Source organism: Muntiacus reevesi, chromosome 4, assembly GCF_963930625.1.
Source record: "Muntiacus reevesi chromosome 4, mMunRee1.1, whole genome shotgun sequence".
NCBI lineage: Eukaryota > Metazoa > Chordata > Mammalia > Artiodactyla > Cervidae > Muntiacus > Muntiacus reevesi.
In genome coordinates, this window is record NC_089252.1 from 158,975,906 (window position 1) to 158,992,417 (window position 16,512).

The window sequence follows — 16,512 nt, forward strand, 5'->3', positions numbered from 1 at the left end:
GAAAAAAAAAAAAAAAAGATAAGTAACTCATGTGCAAAAACATTTTTGGAATCTGCATTGAAAATTAATCATATAGAGCAATTACTATAAATATGAGGTCCCATCTACTGTACTATAGCATAAAGAGTTTATATCCCATTTTCCCATGCATACTCAATGAAGACTTTTCCTTCACTATAAATCCACAAAAGGTTTTTGTTGGTGCAATTTACTATGCCTATTCTCAGCCCAAGGGATATTTTTGTACCCAATCTCAAATTGGAAGTGGGATGCTATCTGTCCTCAAAATGTCAAGTTATTGGCAGAAACACAGCTCCATGTCTAATAAGAACTTTTATGCTCCACTACAAGTCTTTTAAGTGGTATTCTTGTTTAGATGTAACCGAGACCTGTATATTTTAAAATATAAATAAGAACTTATGGGATACTTTGCTCATTGATGTAACACATCTGAACCACCATTACCCATATCACTCCTAGCACTGAAGAAGGAAACAGACACTGCTCTACCACTTGGCCACTTCCTGCTAGCTACTTCTGCCCAAACTCCTCTTAGGAGCCCAAAGGGAAATCTACTACCATTGCTGCAAAAGCTCAGTTTGTGGACCACTGATAAATGTACTGAGCAGGGCTGACACAACAGAGGCAACTGCGACACTCGCTGTCAGCCACACAACGGGGCCTGCCTGTGCAGGCAGAAAACCAAGCCCACAGCCCTGCTCCCTAGAGGGCTGCCTGTATGATCCTGGGGGCTGCAAATTAATGGGATTCCACTCCCATGATCAGGTTAACTTTAAGAAAGTTAACTTATAAGGAGGAATTATCCAAGTGAGCCTGAACTCACCACATAAACTCTTTAAATCTGGGTCTAGAAATGAAAGACAATTTTTAATGCATCTCTACTGCCTATAATCACAAGAGCTGCCTACTCTACCAGCTTTTTAGGGACTTCTGTAACCTAGCTCCAATCCTACCAATACAAAAAGAAAAGAAAAAACTATATTACTGAAGGTCAAATAGTAATGCTTTAGCAGAAAGTTAAACATAAGTTTAACTACTCAAGACTCCAAACCTGGCATATTATTAATAATTCTGTTAGGCACTATTGCTCAGTACTCCTAAAATTCAAGTTTTTATCACAGACTTCATTTTTTAAAGACTCCATTCTAGAGAACTACCTAGACTGTTTAGCATGCAAGCTACAGTCCAGCCGATCAATACAGTAGGTAAATGCTAGACCACCAGGACAAATTAGACTGAGGATATTCAATGTACCATTTCTGCTCGAAGTTTTCACTAGTTCAATGCAACTGATTTCCTTGTTTTGTAAGGTATCACCTAAAGATTCTAAGCTCTGTTCCGCCTGGAAGGTATTTACTTAGCACTTATGAATGCCATTTCTTATAGTCACTTTTGCCAGAGTATATATTCTGAGATGAGAGACAAATTAGGCAAAAAGCCCCTGCTCATTACTGCTCTTCAGCTCCCAAGGAACACCTAAATGCCTAGGGGATTTAGTCCTCATACTGTTACCAGGCAATACTGAATGAAGACCTAGAATCAACAGGTTGGTCTGGGAGAACTTTCTCAGACATGAGGATTGAAAGTTGGGTTAGCACTTAAAAGATCCTGAGAGAAAGTGATGCCTTAAATTTTGTGCTCCTGGTGCCTCCTTTCTTTACACTTACTCCTGGCCCAGAGCTCAGCCAGGAATACTGCTAAACATCCTACAGTGCATAGCAGAGTTTCCCACAACAAAGATTAAGCTGGCCCAAAGTGCTAACAGTGCTGAAGTTAAGAAATCCTGGTATAAAAGGAAGAATGCTAAATTAGAATTTTTTCTAATTTATAATTAGATTAAATTATAATTTATAATTTATCACCTAAACGACTTTCAGCAAATTATGTAACTTCTCTAAGTTTCCTCACGTATAAAATGGATAGCACGCTCATGTTGAAGGATTTAGGAGGATAAATTGAGATAGACACTTTTAGACACTTTACAAATGGTTAGTTTGCATTCTTCAGAGTGAGTACAAAAATCTTCTCTATCAGAGATAGAGCCCTGGACCTCTCAAAGATTACTCCAAAATATGAATGACACATGGTACTGTAATTGATTTATTTTCTGAATCGCCTATCAAAGTCTAAGCAACTTGAAGGCAGTTCAGTTCAGTTCAGTCACTCAGTCGTGACCGACTCTTTGCGACCCCATGGACCCCAGAGGTCTTACCTTACTGGACTTGGTATACTCAGCCTCTACAAGAAAGTAAGCACTGAGTAAACATCTGCTAAATGACCAAATGTGCAAATAAGCTCTAAGTTATCTACCCAACATAATAAAGCAGTCACTGCGTTGCCCAGTGGAAAATTACCAAAGAGTGTAAAAAAATATAACTCATGTCATGAAGAAATTTTGAATAGTAAGAGATATCTAACAACAAAACAAAATATGTAGAGAGATTTAACAAATAGCTACTCAAAAAAGCACATGGGTAAAATTCACATAAACAGCTAAAATCACAAATAAGTATTAGTGGGATGCATGAAAAATTAGAGTTAAATAGATATAATCAGGGAAAGGCCTGTGTTTAATTAGTATAATCCATCAGAGTACCTGCTGCTAGTATCTTCCAAAAGGCAATGGTACAGTACACTTAGAAGAACAAACGTCAAAATGACAAGTGATATCATTTGTCATTTTAACAGTACTCAGCTAAATTTCATAATTCAGATGATGGCAGCATATTTTAACAGGTTCAAAGGTCACTTTAAGCAATTTTTTAAAACACACTAGATTTTAATAGAAGTTTACCCAATTCCTGACATCCACAATCCATTTTAACTATTTTAAATGGTCTGAGACAGAATAAGATCAAAAAGGATGATGCTCAACTGTCTGAATATGCTGCTGAAAAGGCTGAGCTCAAGCATACCCAAAGTGTGCAAATGCACAAATGTAACAATTTTTTTTGAACCAACAATTTTAGAAAAATAGTAGTTCCTATCTAAAGTTTATACAAATCTAAGACACTGGGTTTGCAACTGTCAGCAGTTTTAAGATCCCTTTCTAAAGTAATAGTCTCCTTCTGTTTTGCTTGCTATCTTAATTTGCCTTTAGTTTCAAAACTAAGTTTGCCAACACTATTCCTCTCAAAACCTCAGGAATTCCATTACTAGTTTTAAACTAAATTAAAGGAAAATAGACCCATTCAACCCATGGCAGAAGTATGCACAAAGTGTTTGTTGATGCTCATAAATAGACTGAGAAATTTAGACATGTCTGAAGGACAACGGCTCTATAGTCAACTTTGGTTTGCTCCACCATGGAATCAAATAGGAAGAGAATTATTGCTACCACTTCAAGTCAGACCAGCACAGATACCTTTAAACCAACTGAGATACAATACACAGAACATTCTCTTTAAATCAGAGCCTTAGTGTATGTTTCCACTTCAGGGAAGAATGGTTAGAGTACTCTTTAAAAAAGTACACATGAAGCCAAGATGTTTCTAGAATCCCCCCCAAAAACAATGCTAAAAATGCCCTCAATGCTGCCCCCTCAGTGGACCCTCCCCTCAAAAAAAGAACAAACTATAAATACCTGACAAAAAGATGGTTCTCTGTCTTACCACTGGAAACCTTTTCCATTTTATATCAGGACTCACAGATTCTATAAATCTTCGTGACAATTACAGGTATTTTCATACTCAGCTCCCTCAGTGATCTCCTTCAAATCATGATTCATCTCAAATCACCTGAATCCCAGGTATCAGGATCCTGTGAAAGGTACCAGTAAAAGAGGAAAGTACTTGAAAGAAAGGAAAAGAAAATCCCATTTCCTGGCTCTCTCTCTTACTCTGTCCCAGTACTTCAGAGCAGAAACAAATGGAAGGAATAAAAGCACCTTAAGCTCATTCTATTGCTATTTCTCATTTTTTTTTTAACCCTAACTCATTCATTCCTCCCCAAGCATCACCCTTTCTACTTCTTACTCTCCTGTCCCAGGTCATGGAACTCACAAAGGCCTAGAGTTTGGGTAGACTTATTTCCCTAAGAAAGGATAGCAACAGAATGAATGAATCTCCAGTGTTATAAAGGGTGATTCCAGTATATTGTGATATAACAGGTTACAAACATTTTTTATTGCCAGACCTAATAAGCTAAACAGCCATTTTTATGACTTATGGGGGGGAGAAGGCTCCTAATCCCCAACTCCCTTTTTTTTAACTCCCCATTCCCTCCCCCCCAGCCTCTCAGTTCAGTTCAGTCGCTCAGTCGTCTCCGACTCTTTGCGACCCCATGAACTGCAGCAGGCCAGGCCTCCCTGTCCATCGCCCCTAGCCCCTAGCTTCTAGCCAGTCTTTTTTAAAAAATTCATTTAGAAGATAGAGGCTACCTATATAAAACTCAGTGACTGCTAATAATTTATACCAATACACTTTTGACAAAGGAAACAGGTGAACGCTAGCAGTTTGTGAAACCTAAGTGTACTATGCTTCAGTTCAGTCGCTCAGTCGTGTCTGACTCTTTGCAACCCCATGAATCGCAGCACGCCAGGCGTCCCTGTCCATCACCAACTCCCGGAGTTTACCCAAACTCATGTCCATTGAGTCGGTGATGCCATCCAGCCATCTCATCCTCTGTCATCCCCTTCTCCTCATGCCCTCAATCTTTCCCAGCATCAGGGGCTTTTCCAATGAGTCAGCTCTTCGCATCAGCTGACCAAAGTATTGGAGTTTCAGCTTCAACATCAGCCCTTCCAATGAACACCCAGGACTGATCTCCTTTAGGATGGACTGGTTGGATCTCCTTGCAGTCCAAGGGACTCTCAACAGTCTTCTCCAACACCACAGTTCAAAAACATCAATTCTTCCACACTCAGCTTTCTTTATAGTTCAACTCTCACATCCATACATGATTACTGGAAAAACCATAGCTTTACTAGACGGACCTTTGTTGGTAATGTTATGTTTCTGCTTTTTAATATGATGTCTAGGTTGGTCAAAACTTTTCTTCTAAGGAGCAAGCATCTTTTAATTTCATGGCTGCAGTCACCATTTGCAGTGATTTTGGAACCCCCCAAAAATAAAGTCTGTCACTGTTTCCACTGTTTCTCCATCTATTTGCCTTGAAGTTATGGGACCGGGTGCCATAATCTTAGTTTTCTGAATGTTGATTTTTAAGCCCACTTTTTCACTCTCCTCTTACTTTCATCAAGAGGCTCTTTAGTTCTTTGCTTTCAGGCATAAGGGTGGAGTTATCTGCATACCTATGGTTATTGATATTCTCCCGGAAATCTTGATTCCAGCCTGTCCTTCATCCAGCCCAGTGTTTCTCATGATGTACTTTGCATATAGGTTAAATAAGCAGGTGACAATATACAGCCTTGACAGACTGCTTTCCCTATTTGGAACCAGTCTGTTGTTCCATGTCCAATTCTAACTGTTGCTTCCTGACCTGCATACAGATTTCTCAAGAAGCAGGTCAGTTGGTCTGGTATTCCCATCTCTTTCAGAATTTTCCACATTTTGTTGTGATCCACACAGTCAAAGGCTTTGGCATAGTCAATAAAGCAGAAGTAGGTATTTTCCTGGAACTCTCTTGCTTTTTCAATGATCCAATGGATGTTGGCAATTTGATCTCTGGTTCCTCTGCCATTTCTAAATCCAGCTTGAACATGTGGAAGTTCACAGTTCATGTATTGCTGAAGCCTGGCTTGGAGAATTTTGAGCATTACTTTACTAGCGTGTGAGATGAGTGCAATTGTGTGGTAGTTTGACCATTCTTTGGCATTGCCTTTCTTTGGGATTGGAATGAAAACTGACCTTTTCCAGTCCTCTGGCCACTGCTGAGTATTCCAGATTTGCTGGCATATTGAGTGCAGCACTTTCACAGCATCATCTTTTAGGATTTGAAATAGCTCAATGGGAATTCCATCACCTCCACTAGCTTTGTTGGTAGTGATGCTTTCTAAGGCCCACTTGACTTCTCATTCCAGGATGTCTGGCTCTAGGTTAGTGATCACTCCATTGTCGTTATCTGGGTCTCAAAGATCTTTTTTTGTATAGTTCTTTTGTGTATTCTTGCCACCTCTTCTTAATATTTTCTGCTTCTGTTAGGTCCATACCATTTCTGTCCTTTATTGTACCCATTTTGTATGAAATGTCCCCTTGGTATCTCTAATTTTCTTGAAGAGATCTCTAGTCTTTCCCATTCTATCGTTTTCCTCTATTTCTTTGCATTGATCTCTGAGGATGACTTTCTTATCTCTCCTTGATATTCTTTGGAATTCTGCATTCAAATGGGAATATCTTTCCTTTTCTCCTTTGCCTTTCGCTTCTCTTCTATTCACAGCTATTTGTAAGACCTCCTCAGACAACCATTTTGCCTTTTTGCATTTCTTTTCCTTGGGGATGGTCTTGCTCCCTGTCTCCTGTACAATGTCATGAACCTCCATCCACAGTTCTTCAAGCACTCTGTCTCTCAGATCTAATCCTTTGAATCCATTTCTCACTTCCACTGTATAATCGTAAGGGATTTGATTTAGGTCATACCTGAATGGTCTGGTGCTTTTCCCTACTTTCTTCAATTTCAGTCTGAATTTGGCAACAAGGAGTCCATGGTTTGTGCCACAGTCAGCTCCCGGTCTTGTTTTTGCTGACTGTATAAAACTTCTTCATCTTTGGCTGCAGAGAAAATAATCAATATGATTTTGGTATTGACCATCTGGTGATGTCCATGAGTAGGTTTTTCTCTTGTGTTGTTGGAAGAGGGTGTTTGCTATGACCAGTGCATTCTCTTGGCAAAACGCTTCTTAGCCTTAGCCCTGCTTCATTCTGTACTCCAAGGCAAATTTGCCGGTTACTCCAGGTATTTCCTGACTCCCTACTTTTGCATTCCAGTCCCCTAGAATGAAAAGGACATCTTTTTTGGGTGTTAGTTCTAGAAGGTCTTGTAGGTCTTCATAGAACTGTTCAATTTCAGCTTCTTCAGCATTACTGGTCAGGGCACAGACTTGGACTACTCTGACACTCAATGGTTTGCCTTGGAAATGAACAGAAATCACTCTGTCATTTTTTAGACTGCATCCAAATACTGAATTTCAGACTCTTTTGCTGACTATGATGGCTACTTACTATGCTTACAACCAGATAATTAATAAAAAGAAAGAAAATAAATCTGGTTATAGAGAGCACAGCAACAACTAGTGATCATACTTTTCCAAAGAACATATGTTAATACCAATATTCTAACTTCAGAAATCAATTTACCATGAAGAATAATTTGGCAATACCTATCAAAGTTTTAATGCATGGATTTATTTGGCAAAGAAATTTTACTTCTAAAATTTAACGTACTGATGTATTTACACAGGTGTGATATATGTATATAATACTCTGCTGAATTATTTATTAAAGCAAAAGATAAGTAACAAGCTACATGTCAACCAAAAAGGGAATGTACAGTATATTTAATACAATGAGTACTATGCAACCAGTAAAAAGAGCAGATATGGTTGTAAATGTAGGAAGAAACTTGCTACAAACAGCAGTAGCCTCAGGGGAAGGGAAGGGACCTAGTAGACAGGAAGGTAGGAAATGAGGCCAGCTTTCACAGTAAACCCTTCTGCACTTTAAGTTTTAAATCATGTACATATATTACCCCTTTATTAAAAATGAGTAAGTTGAGCTTCTCTGGTGGTTCAGTGATTAAGAATCCACCTGCCAACTCAGGGGACACAGATTCAATCCCTGCTCCGGGAAGATCCCACATCACAAGGCAGCTAAGCCGATGAGCTGCAACTACTGAAGTCCATGAGCCTAGAGTTCGTGCTTTGCAACAAGAAGCCAACGCAATGAGAAGTCTTCACACTTCAACTTGAAAGTAGCCCCCTGAAGACCCAGCACAGCCAAAAATAAAATAAATAAGTTAAAACTTTATTAAAGAACTTAGACAATTCTCTCTGATCCTCTGATGCATAAACAGTTTTACTTTCCTCATCTCTTGTTGTTGTTCAGTTGCTAAGTCCTGTCCCACTCTTTGCAACCCCATGAACTGCAGCACGCCAGGCTTCCCTGTCCTTCACTATCTCCTGGAGTTTGCTCAAATTCATGTCCATTTAATCAGAGATGTTATCTAACCATCTAACCCTCTGCCACCCCTTGCTCTCCTTCTGCCTTCAGTCTTTCCCAACATCAGGGTCTTTTCCAATGAGTCTGCTCTTTAAATCAGGTGGCCAAAGTATTGGAGCTTCAGTTTCAGCATCAGTCCTTTCAATGAATATTCAGGGTTTATTTCTTTTAGGATTGACTGGTTTGATCTCCTTACTGTTCAAGGGTCTTCTCCAGCACCACAGTTCAAAAGCGTCAATTCTTCATTCGGTGCTCAGCCTTCTTTATGGCCCAACTCTCACATCCATAAAAGACTACTGGAAAAACCATAGCTTTGACTAGACAGACCTTTGTTGGCAAAGTCATGTCTCTGTTTTTTAATATACTGTCTAGGTTTGTCACAGCTTTTCTTCCAAAGAGCAAGTGTTTTTTCATTTCATGGCTGCATTCAACATTTGCAGTGATTTTGGAGCCCAAGAAAATAAAATCTGCCACTGTTTCCACTTTTTTCCCCATCTATTTGCCATGAAGTGATGGGACTGGATGCCATGACTTTAGTTCTTTGAATACTGAGTTTTAAGTCAGATTTTCCACACTCCTCTTTTACCCTCATCAAGAGACTCTTTAGTTCCTCTTCATTTTCTGCCATTAAGAGTGGCATCACCTGCACATCGATATTTATTTATTGATATTTCTCCCGGCAATCTTGATTCCAGCTTGTGAGTCATCCATCCCAGTACTCCACATGGTGTACTCTGCCTATAAGTTAAATAAGCTTATTGTATAAGCTATACAATATACAGCCTTGACGTACTCCCTTGCCAATTTTGAACCATCTGTAGGCAACGTTAATTAGGACTGAGACTCTAGGCTAGTTACTAGAGGCTACCAATAGTCAATACACCAGGGTCAAGGGCTCATTTCCTCTTCCGTAAGAATGGATACAACTATGGCAACTCTGCATCAATCAAAACAAAGTATAACAGGTGAAGAAACAGGTGAAGAATTTATCTTACCCAAGGCAACCTTTATTACAGAAATAAAATTGGACACAGTATAATTCATCAGCACTCTAAAACTGCTTTGCCAAAAGGGGGAAAAAAGAAACCTATCTGGTTGAAATTTCTGATTAGGGTCTAGATCTCAAATGGCTACATGCACCAGAAACATTTTGTAAACCTAAGAAGTGCCAAAATCATTAAAATCCAAAAAGGAGTTTAAAAAAAGATAGAAGGGGAAGACAAAGTCATGGGCAATGTTTCAGATGTCAAAACGTTTAAGATACCATTTTTCTAACACAATTTTTCTCTTCATCTCAGATTTCCAAGTAATATTGAACATAGCATTGCCTCAGTAATTAAAACTCAAGCAACTGAAAGAAACAAGTCAAACTCTTTTTCAACCTTATTTTTAAAATGTTATTTCATTGGATTTTTGGTTTTGCCACTAGATAAAGAGAACAATTAATGTAACAGCCACTAATACTAATCTAGTTCCTCTGATTCAACTTTATTACAATCTTACCCTCCAATTATAAAACCAGAAAAATAGGGGAAAAAACCTTGAAAGGGAGTATATAACACAGTAACACCTAGGAAGAGGATTATTTTTTGTTAAAAACATATCATTTAGGGGGTCTCTTATTAACAACACTATGAAGCTTATGACTTGACCATCTCTTCACACAACTATATCACTATGTACAATTTAAATTTTATAGTCTTAATGACTTGTCTTTAAAAAAAAAAAAAAAGAATCAGGGCTTTCCTGGTGGCTTAGACGGTAAAGCATCTGCCCATAATGTGGGAGACCTGGGTTCAATCCCTGGGGTGGAAAGATCCCCTGGAGAAGGAAATGGCAACCCACTCCAGTACTCTTGCCTGGAAAACCCCATGGATGGACAAGTCTGGTAGGCTACAGTCTATGGGGTCGCAGGGAGCTGGACATGACTAAGCGACTTCACTTTCACCAGTCGCTCACTGGTGAAGAGTCCACCTGTCAATGCAGGGGACGCAGGGTGGATCCCTGGTCTGGGAGGATCCCACATGCAGCAGCTAAGCCCAGGTGCCATACCTACTGAGCCTGTGCTCTAGAGACTGGGCACAGCACCTACTGAGCCCCCTGGGCTGCAACTACTGACGCCCAAGCACCCTAGAGCCTGTGCTCCACGAGAGAAGCCACCGCAATGAAAAGCCCTGCACCCAACAGAAGAGAAGCCCGCACGCTGCAACTAGAGAACAACCCATGCCGCAACAAAGACCCAGCACAGCCAATAAACATTTTTTAAATCAAATTATGTAGCTCAAAGGTTTGTTGTCATAACCAATTATTCTCCTAAACTCTAAAATATATTACCTAAGTAAGTGAAAGATGCTAGCTGGCCTATCAAAAAATTCAGTATATTCCTTTGCAAGATTCAAACATTCAGACTAATGCCAAAAAAGAAAAAAAAAAAAATCACAAAATAGAGTTACACTTAAGAAGGGAGGAGAGAAAAGTGCCTTAGAATTAATATGTGGAGTTTACATATCTTGACATTTACAAAGAAAATGGAAAAGAATGTTATCAGCTGATAATTTTCATTTTCATTCTGTATTACTTTGTATTTACTAGTAAACTACTTACTGTGGCTATAGAGTGTCCAAGGCACTTAATAAACAACAACAGTACTACTTATCATAATATTAGTTATAACCAGTTATAAGTTACAGGTTAACAACTACACAAATAAACATTTAAATTCATATCAATGGTTTTCAATCTTAAGTCGAGTAACACCTAAGGTAGAAGTGAGAGTTCTTTAAGCTATTTTCAAGACTTAAATAGCCTATCACACACTGTCAGAAATATAACTTTTTACTCTAATTATATAAGCATATGTGTACATATATCCCTTTCTTTAAATTCTAATGGCTCTACTGATGTTCCATGAAATAATAAGTAGTGACAGGGATAAAGATGACTGTTTAGATTCCAAACTAAGAATGAAATTTCACAGAAGGAAGAGCAAAGTTTATGTCTGCTCCCACTCCAGTCTTCCCCGTTACATTCCCCTGTTTCACGGTTACCTCAGCAGTTACAACACTGCAAGATTTCAGTCTTGCTCTCACATATCCAGAGCCAATATAAGATAAAAACAAACAATTATAAGCCTAATATTCACCTTGGGATGCACCTTCATTTTTTAGTTAGTACAAAAGAAACATTGAGGAGAAAAATGAAAGAAGGGCCCAAGACGTGGGATAACTGTAAAAACACTACCCCAGACATACCCAGAGACCACTCAAGAACACCTAATGACTGGGTAAAGAAGATGACCTAAAAAGCACCTAGCGCCTGCCCAGGAGGGAAAAGGACGTGCTGTATTCGAGCTTCATGCAGACCCGGAGTGCAGCAAGTACCCTAGGTACAGACCTTCACGCTGTGAGCTTTCAAGGATGCAAACGTGTGTTCACACGTCCAGTCACGTAAGCCAGCTCCCGTGTCTGGCACACACGGTCAGGGGTGTGCATCCCCACGGGCGGTTGCGCTTTTGTGTACTTCCCTGTGTAACACTGCAGAGCATGCCGGAGTGCCTCTTCTTGCCTGGCCCCTGGATGCCGGCCCCTGGATGCCAGCAGCTGTACTGTACTTTCAAGGTACCATACTGTAAAAGGTTAAATGTTTTATCTCCTATGTTTATTTTTCATGTATTATTTGTGTGAAAAAGTGTTATAAATCTATTACTGTACAGTAAGTTCCCTCCATACGAATGACTTCCATTCTGAGAGTGTGTTTCTAAGTCTAATTTGTTCCTTAGTCCTGTGGCTCCATCACTTATTACCTGCCTGATCCAGGGAATCTTACTTAACTTTCTGAAGCCTCACTGCTTTCCTCTCTAAAACAGAAGTGAGGACTGCCCTGGCAGCACCGTTGATAAGAATCTGCCTGTTAATGCAGGGGACACGGGTTGAATCCCTATTCCGGGAAAATCACACTTGCCGCAGAACAACTAAGCCCGTACGCCACAACTACTGAGCCTGTGTACCACAACTACTGAAGCCTTTGTGCCTTAGAGGCCATGCTCTGCAACAGGAGAAGCCACCACGATGAGAAACCGCTGCCCCACGATGAACAGGCGCCCCCGCTCACAACTAGAGAAAAACCACACAAAGCAATGGAGACCCTGCACAGCCAAAAATAAAATAAATAAAAATTATTTTAGAATAACAGAAATCAGAATAATAATTCAGTAGAAACTCACTTAACAGACCTCTACTTTATCACCTTAGAGAAATAAACAGCTTCAATTCCTCCGTAAATCACTTCCTGATGCTCACCACAGGCTGACTACGTGCACCTGGCAGTCCTCTAAGTCAGCCACGTTCCTACTGAGTCCTCAACCTTCTGCTCTCACCAAATGAGCTGGACGCCTAACAAGAGCCAGCTGCTTGTTCCCAAACTCACGTATGCCAACTGTACTTGTTATTGTAATTATGTAATTTAAGATTATGTAAACCGATGAATTATGAGCGTGAAAGGGGTTGTTTCTTTGAAAATTATGTTGGAAAGTTCAAAAGATTCAAAGGCTAATTATTTTCTTTATTATGGAAGTTATTATGGATTTGGATGTATGTAAAAACAGTTTTAAGAGAATAGTGGGAGAAGCATAAAACTGCAGAAGGATTTTTACATAAAACTGCCTTTAAATTCTGTTTTATTAGAAAGGGATACTTCACAGATAAATGCCTCATGGGTATGGATTATTCTAAGAAGACAATCCAGAACTCGAATGAAAGATCCATCCATAAAGAAAAACCCTGATCCTGTGGGGAAAAAGTGGTGAAAGAATGTATATTTGAGTTAAAAATTAAAAATATGTATCATTTTTTATGATCCCCTGCTAACCAACTTGTCCAATCTCCTACTCAACAACACTTATGAGATCTTCACATGTAGCTATCTCAAAAATTTGTAGGAATACTGTGACAACTAAAATTAAGCAAAGTGCTGGCATTAATGATATTCTACTTAAAACTTCTGCTTTAAGGGTTTTGTTAGTACCCTGACGGTCTGACTACTACTCAAAGAATATAGCAATGCTTTCTTTCAAAAGAAAAAAGTAAAAGGTGCATAATTTCCTCTTATTCTGCTATTTTTGTATTTGGGTCTATTTTACATACTGCATACACAATTAACCATGTAACTTCTGTGGTGGCCATCGAAAAAGTGAAGATGCCCAGCAGTCCTGAGACTGCAGGCTCCCAGGCTTACACTGTAAGGATAATATTATGGTAATCCAAGGGATGTATCAATGGATTGGCGTGACCCAGCACCTAAGGCCGACAAGAAAGCAGGTAAAGTGAATGAGGTGCTGGTGTGGTGCCAGTGGAGGGAGCAGTGCTCTGTCAAGAGTTAACAGACAGAGGGAAAGGTCAAGGATCCAGACTGAGGAGACTAGCTAGATCATGGCAGAGGCCAGAGGAAGCAAAGCAGAAACTGTATCATTCTGTAGGTCACAAACTTATACACTGAAGAGGTTCCAGGCAAAGTAAAGGGAAGGAGCTGGTGACTCAACCTCCTGCACAGAACTCTTCAACACTGGCACAGATACTGAAAAGCTTTTCCAAAGTACTTAAAACCAAAATCACATTTTTAAAGTTCATGGCATTTTGATGTTACAATCAATTGTACTCTTCATAGAAAAACTGTTACATAAAGAAATGCACTCTAAAATTAGAACAAAGAAGTACTTTTTTCATCTTAAGTTAGGGGGTAAAAGTTAACCCTAATATCCAATCTAACAAAGATACAGTGAAACAGTACTAGTAATACCACCCTTCTGAAAAGCAATTTGACCAAATTCTCAGGATTAATAAACCCTCATATCCTTTGGCTCCATATCACATACCTGGGAATTTGCTGTAAGAAAATGACTAAAAACATGAAGAAAACTACATGCTTTTAGGTGTCTTCTGCAACATTCCTTACAACAGCAAAAATTATATATGATGATGACATAGAAATAATGTTAAGTTTAAAAAAATTATACAAGGGAATTCTCTGGCAGTCCAGTGGTTAAGACTTCACATTTCCACTGCACAGGGCGTGGATTCGTTCCTGGGAACAATATACCACATGCTACACAGCACAGCCAAAAACTGTTTAAAAAGCAAACAAAATTGAGCATACACTATAAATATGATATAAAACATCATATAAGATGGGGTATTAAAAAATCAGAATGATGACTGTATTAGGGTGGTAGACTCAAAATCTGTTTTTCCTACCATCTAAGCACCTTTCAGAAAAGTTATTTTACATTGAGAATTAAAACATTATATTTTTAAAGCTTGCATCCCAAAAGGTTACACACTCTACTTTCACTCGCACAACATCCTCAGAATGACCAAACGAGGGCTGAGGGGACGGGCTGCGAGCACAGAGGCAGCACAGGGCGCTCCGTGGTGATGGACCGGCTCTGCGCTGTGACTGCAGCAGTGGTGGGACGGACAGACGGGGCAGGACCGCACAGAGGGACACCCACAGGCGCGCAGATGCTGTCTGTGCACGGGCTGTATTCCAGCTAACAGTGCTTAGGCTTAGTCGCTCAGTCATGTCTGACGGTTTGCAACCCACGGGACTGTTTGGAGCCCACAAGGCTCCTCTGTCCATGGGATTCTCCACGCAAGAATACTGGAGTGGTTGCCATTTCCTTCTCCAGGGGATCCTCCCGACCCAGGGACCGAACCCAAGTCTTCTGTGTCCCTTGCATTACAGGTGGATTCTTGACCTCCTGAGCCATCAGGGAAATTCTATGTTATCAGTAATGTTAACATATGGTTAACATTACATATGGGAAACTCTAGTTAACAGTAAGGTCTCAGTATCAATTTCCTCATATTCCTGTTCTATGACAATTATCCAAGATGCCAATATTGGGGAAACTGAGTGAAGAGTACACAGGGCCCTACAATTTCTGCAACTTTCCGTAAGGCTCTACCTCAAAATAAGAGTTTAAAAAAAAATACATGCATTTGCTCGTGTAACATTAAAGTTTTTTGTGTGAGGGTGAGACAAGGGAATGTAAAAGAACCATGTAATACACTGATATAACTTCTAAGACACTACTTCTAGTAACTATTCATAAAACCCCATAGGAGGCAAATAGCAGTCTTTATAGCATCTGTAATTTACTTAGGTTAGGCTTTAATAAAAGACTTCAATTGAAATTAAAGTTATCAATTTTCAGAACACACTTACTGAGTAGCTTTCAGTCTCAAATTCTGTACTCACACAATCCATTGAGGGTCTCGAGAATTTTCTCTCTTGCCAGGAAAATTTCAGCAGATATAAATAAAATTTTCTCAGAAATATTCAACTTAAATATATAAATGACTAACACAGACAAAGGGATATAATAGTTCATCACCTCTGAACTGTGCTCCATGACAACAACTACATCTATCTGGATTCACCATTTTAACCTCAATATCCAGCATGATTCTGATACCTACTAGGGTCCCAATAACTGAAGCCAAGGGGTAAACTTGTGTCCTAACCAAGGTTCTGTGCCCAAGTCCCTCCGGCTTTAACCAAGAATGGGAGGTGGAAAGTCGTAGGTAAAACGGGAGAAAAGGTGAATCTGGAAAGGGCCCAGCATCCACCAATTAACCAGATCAAGAGATTACTTAACCAATACTACATTATAGTAATACACTGCTGCTAAGTCACTTCAGTCGTGTCTGACTCTGTGCAACCCCACAGACAGAAGCCCACCAGGCTCCCCCGTCCCTGGGATTCTCCAGGCAAGAACACTGGAGTGGGTTGCCATTTCCTTCTCCAGCGCATGAAAGTGAAAAGTGAAAGTGAAGTTGCTCAGTCGCGTCCGACTCTTAGCGACCTCATGGACTGCAGCCCACCAGGCTCCTCTGCCCATGGGATTTTCCAGGCAAGAGGACTGGAGTGGGGTGCCATTGCCTTCTCCGAGTAATACACTACATTCCTCCAATCACCCAAATCTTAAAGATTTGCTTAACAATTAAAAAAAGAATTGAATGGATATCAGAAAATCTGCCTCACTTATCTTTATCACCTAATGCCTTCGAGAAAGCCAAATGTGGGGGAATTTCCTAGCAGTCCAAATGGTTAGGACGCCACATACTCATTGCTGAGGACCAGGGTTCAATCCCTAGTCAGAGAACTAAGATCCCACAAGCCATGTGGTGCAGCCAAGAAAAAGAAAGCTCCAAATTATCTTCATTAAAGGCAAATCCATATACTTTTTAATCTAAAAAAAAAAATCTTACCTAGAGTTATGCAAAGCATCAGAAAAATCTTCCACACAAGCTTTAAGCTCTAAGCAACTACATATATATTATTATGTACTTACAGGAGAGGGGGTGCCAGTGGACAGATG

General features: G+C 39.7%; 1 protein-coding gene and 1 pseudogene across 6 annotated transcripts in view; one reads left to right on the forward strand and one right to left on the reverse strand.

Moving 5' to 3' along the window:
- Positions 1-16,512, reverse strand: part of FRS2 (fibroblast growth factor receptor substrate 2) — a 101,120-nt gene that overhangs the window by 73,594 nt on the left and 11,014 nt on the right. The window contains exon 2 of one of the 6 annotated variants that reach the window (XM_065934649.1): positions 3,605-3,780. The exons of the other annotated variants lie outside the window; for them this stretch is intronic. The gene's annotated coding sequence lies outside the window, so the exon portion shown is untranslated. The remainder of the gene's footprint in view (positions 1-3,604; positions 3,781-16,512) is intronic. 6 annotated transcript variants of the gene reach the window in all.
- The window catches only part of LOC136167577 (E3 ubiquitin-protein ligase MARCHF6-like), a 36,586-nt pseudogene that overhangs the window by 8,870 nt on the left and 11,204 nt on the right, over positions 1-16,512 (forward strand).